Raw genomic sequence first — 5,535 nt, forward strand, 5'->3', positions numbered from 1 at the left:
TATGCTTGTGATATGGACAATCATACTTAAAAATTTTAGTGGCTGTTCTCCTCTGTAGGTAGGGCCTTAGATAAGATACACTATTACAGAATTGGGCTCATGATAGCAAGGCAGGTGGTAGGAACTTAACACAATAAACAGGTGGCAGTATGTAATGATCAGGAGTCAGACAGATGAAATTATTAATTTGAGCAAAAAAAACCAAAGTGACAGCCAGGGAAGTCTGACCTGTAGAAGGTTATGAAGGTGATTAGCCAAATATATGGGCCTCTGACAAGGGTTCCATTCAATCAGTACAATCAAAAGAAATCAAGAATAGATAATCAGGAGACTTACCACCGAACATAAATTACCATCCCCTGCTCCGTTTCCAGGACTGAGCCAGTTTTAACACCCAGAACTCTTGGATTGAAGGAGAGGCCTGGTCCCCAGAAAGCAGGACCCTTCAAAATAATGAGAAGTGTATGCAATTATTCTTTTGGTGCTTTCCCAATTAAAACTATGATCATTTACTTAAGTAGCTATTCCCTGTGCTACATAAATATACAAACATCTCAAGGACTATTGGACACAGGGTCCAAACTGATGCTGGAATCCAAAAATTCAAAGTATCACATGGACCCCTGTCAGAGTTAGGACATTTAATGACCAAGTGATAGATGGAGTCCTAGGGCACCTGGTTGGCTCGATCGGTAGAGTATGTGACTCTTGATCTTGGGGTCATAAGTTCAAGGCCCATGTTGGGTATAGAGTTTACTGTGAATGTATGAATGAATGAGTGAATGAATGAATGAATGGAGTTCTGGCCCAGCTCCATCTCACAGTTAATCCTTTGGGTACATGGGGCAAAATATTCAATAGAATGGATAATGTTGGTAGTTGGCAGAATCTCATGTTGATTCCTTGGCCTGTAGGGTAAGAGTTATGATAAAGTGGAAGGCCAAGTAAAAACTTTAGAAACTACCCCCTTTTTCAACCAAGACAGTAAAGAAAAATCAGTCCTACATTCCAAGGGTAGCAGCACCTAAAGAATGCAGCATTGGTGGTCACCATCATATCTCCTTTTAATTTATTAGTCTCACACTTTCAAAATCCAAACACATTCCGTATTGTATTAGTGGACTACTGCAAACTCAAACAGTTAATATACCCAACTGCAGCTACTGTGCCAGGTGTGGTGTTTCTGCTAGAGCAGATTAATACAACCAAAGTACATGGTAAACAGTTATTGATCTGGCAAATGCAAATTTTGCTGTTTCTATCAAAAGGGATGATTATAAATAGTTTGCATTTACTGGGAGGAGATAGCAATATATGTTTATAGTCCTGTCCTAGGTCTATAGTAAGTCCCCTGCCCTCTGATATAATATTCTCTGAAGACACCTGAACTGTCTGGACATTCTGCAGAACATCGAAAATTTCCAACATATTGACTATAGCTTGCTAACTAGACCAGTAAGAAGCAGCAAAAATGTTCAAAGTCTTGGTAAGGTGCATGCATTCCAAAGAGAAGGGCCCACAACACTGGTAAAAATGTTAAGAGTCCAGTGGTCTGAGACATGCCAGCACATTTCCTCCACAGTAAAGTGCACATTATTGCATCTCCAGCATTCCTCCACAAAGAAAAAAGCACAATTCCTAGAAAGCCCTCTGGGGTTTGGCACAAAGCATAACCCATAACTGGCCATATGGGTATAGCCCCTTATACTGAGTGACATAAAATGGTCTCAGCTTTGAGTAGTGCCCAGAGCTCTGCATCAGGAAGAGGCTGCAATGCAACTGTTCCTACTGCTTGTCCCATATCATCTGGGAGACTCTATATTACTATAGGTACCAAAGTTGACAAAAGACACAATTTATTTATTTATTTTTTAAAGTTGGCTCCAATCCCAATTTGGGACATGAACTCATGACCCCAAGATCAAGAGTCGCATGCTCCACCAACTGAGCCAGCCAGGCACCTCTCACAGTCTTTTTTTTTTTTTTTTTAGGTTTTTAATTCCAGTTAGTTAACACACAGTGTAATATTAGTTTCAGGTGTGCTATATAGTGATTCAACGCTTCCATACATCACCTGGTGCTGATCACAACAAGTGCACCCCTCACTCCCCATCACCTATGTGACCCATCCCCCCACCCACCTCCCCTCTGGTAACCATCAGTTTGTTCTCTATCATTAAGAGTCTGTTTCTTGGTTTGTCTCTCTCTAAAAGACACCATTTAGAGTTTATGGCAAGCCCCAGTGAATGACTCATAACACAGCTTCCTAGGGTTCTGGAGTAAGACTCTACCATCTGCAGTACAGAATTGTACACATTTCAAAAAGCAGTTTGATTTTATGACATTGATATTTTTAGTGAATACAGTCCAGTTATTGTGTAGAACTTCTATCACTTCTTTCTTCATCATTAGATCATGATATGCATTTTTTTTTCAGGAAGATTACAGTGGTGATATGTGTCTTTTTTTGGTGCATTGTATCAGAAGCTTATGACTGGTAATTTACTTTTGATCACTTGGTTAAAGTGTTACCTTCCAGGGTTCTCCATTACAGTTATACTTTTCTTCCTCTTTCTAGGAAGATTCTTTCAAATGATGTCACTACCTTATTGCACTGTAGATTTTCACTCACTAGTTTTAGAGTTTGTTGATGATTCTTGCCTGGATTAATTTTGATCATCATGATCACCAAATTTATTTTTTTGTACATCTGCCAGTTGGTTTTGTACATGTACCAGTATAATTTTCCATTCTCTCACATTTTTCAAACAAGTTATTTAGGTTCTGCTTGCCCAACTACAATGTAGGGGGTGAATTCCCTCTATACCAACAAGCAATTAATTCTCAAACACCAGCTGGGTGTCCTACAATTCAACTTAATTCTGACACTATCAGGAGATAGCATCAGATTCCACAGGCTAAGGGCTGTCCTACATGGTTGCCTCCACCTTAACTTCAGATGCCAATCATAAACCCAGGTTATCACTTACGTTTCAGATCAACTAGATATAGGTTAGAAGTTCCAATGACCCGCATCTTGGGTTGGATTAATTTGCTAGAGCAACTCACAGAACTTAGAAATATTTTACAGTTGACCCTTGAATAATGCAGGGGTTAGGGGCACTGACCCTCCACACAGTTGAAAATCCCCACATAACTTTTGACTCCCCAAAACCTTATTATTAATAGCCTACTGCTGACTGGAAGCCTTACCAATAACATAAACACTTCATTAACACATATTTTGTATGTTATATGTATTATATATTGTCTTGTAATAAAGTAAGCTAGAGAAAATAAAATGTTATTAGGAAAATCATAAGGAAGAGAAAAGACATCTACAGTACTGTACTGTATGTATCAAAAAAAATCTTCATGTAAGTGGACCCACACAGGGTTTTTTTTTTTAAGATTTTATTTATTTATTTGAGAGAGGGAGAGAGAGAGCACAGCAAGGGGCAGGAGCAGAGGGAGAGGGAGAAGCAGACTCCCCATTAAGCAGGGAGCCCGATGTTGGGCTTGATCCCAGGACCCTGGGATCATGACCTGAGCCCAGGGCAGACACTCAACTGACTGAGCCACCCAGGCAGCCCGGACCCACACAGTTTAAACCAATGTTGTTCAAGGGTCAACTGTACTTACTAGATTCCCAGTTCATTATAAAAAGATATACCTCAGGAATATCCAGATGGAAGAGATGCACAGGGCAAAGTATGAGGAAAGGGCCAAAGCCTCTATGCCCTTTCCAGGAGCACGACTCTCCCCAAATCTCAATATGTTCACTAACCCAGAAGCTCCCTGAACCCCGTCCTTTGGGATTTTATGGAAGCTTCATTACATAAGCAAGAGTGGTTAAATTATTGGCCACTGGTGACTGATTCAATCTCCAGTCCCTCTCCCCTCCCGGGACATCAGAGGGTAGGACTAAAAGGTCCAACCCTCTAATCAGGTGGTTGGTTCCCCTGGCAACCAGCCCCCATCCTTAGATGCTTCCAAAAGTCACCTCATTAACATAAACTCAGGTATGGTTGAAAGGGGCCTTTTTTTAAATAACAAAAAACATTTTTATTGCTCTCATCACTTAGAAAATTCCAAGGTTTGGGATGCCTGGGTGGCTCAGTTGGTTGAGCATCTGCCTTCAGCTCAGGTCATGACCCCAGGGTCCTGGGGTCGAGTCACACATCAGGCTCCTTGCTCATCGGGGAGCCTGCTTCTCCCTCTGCCTGCCGCTCCCCCTGCTTGTGCTCTCGCTCTCTGACAAGTAAATAAATAAAATCTTAAAAAAAAAAAGAAAAAGAAAATTCCAAGGGTTTTAGGAGCCCTATGCCAGAAACTGGACAAAGACCAAATATATATTTATTATAAATCAAAAATTCACACACATCTGTAACTATTTATAGATTTATCTATCTAAAAATCTTTCTATATATCTATAACCTATATATACTCTATTGCTCTCACTTGCCCTCTCTTGTTCTTAGAAATATCCCATTAGGGGCGCCTGGGTGGCTCAGATGGTTAAGCGTCTGTCTGCCTTCGGCTCCGGTCATGATCCCACGAGTCCCGCATCAGGCTCCCTGCTAGGCAGGGAGTCTGCTTCTCCCTCTGACCCTCCCTCCTCTCATGTGCTCTCTCTCCCATTGTCTCTCTCTCAAATAAATAAATAAAATCTTAAAAAAAAAAAAAGAAATATCCCATTAGCTGGGGCATCTGGGTGGCTCAGAAGATCAAGCTGCTAACTTTGGCTCAGGTCATGATCTCAGGGTCCTGAGATCGAGCCCTGCCCTTTTGAGCCCCACCTATGTCAAGCCTGGCCTCAGGCTCCATGCTCTCCTTGTCCCTCTCCCTCTGCTCCCTGCCTCACGTGCTCTCTCTAATAAATAAATAAAATATTAAAAAAAAAGAAATATCCCATTAGCTGATGAAAAATCAAGTATTCTCCCTCCCACAATTTCAACTTTATTTTTCTTCTACTACCTAAAGCAAATATCAATACACCCTTTTCTGATTGAGTAGGAAAAGAAACCATTTAAGTTTTTATGATCTTGTTTGCTTGATAAATACTGATTTTATCATCTTTGGCTGGAAGTTATTTTATTTCCTTCTGAGATTCCAGTTTCTTTTCTATCCTCCTTTTGTCCACTGAATATTACTAAATTTGCAGAATTCAAAAAGATGAAATAGTAACATAAAATCTACTTCTGTGTTTTATATCCATCTTTTCCCTTCTGTTGGATATTTGCTTATTTGCTTTCTTCAAACATATACACCCACTATTTTAGACTTCTACTGAGACTCAAACTCCTCCATAAACATGTGTGTTATATTTAATTTTTATAAGAGCAGCATGACACTTTGTTCAGAGGAAAATTTTAGAAATCAGATTTACTTCTTCACTGAGGACTTATTTTCATCTACATTCTCTCTCTGACTTGTAATAATGGAAATTGAAAACTTCACAGTAAAATTCTAAGGCAGGATGTATATAAATCAAGCAAAATAAACCAAAGAAGAAGCAAACCAGAGATCATGATA

Source organism: Neomonachus schauinslandi, chromosome X, assembly GCF_002201575.2.
Source record: "Neomonachus schauinslandi chromosome X, ASM220157v2, whole genome shotgun sequence".
NCBI classification, from domain to species: Eukaryota; Metazoa; Chordata; class Mammalia; order Carnivora; family Phocidae; genus Neomonachus; species Neomonachus schauinslandi.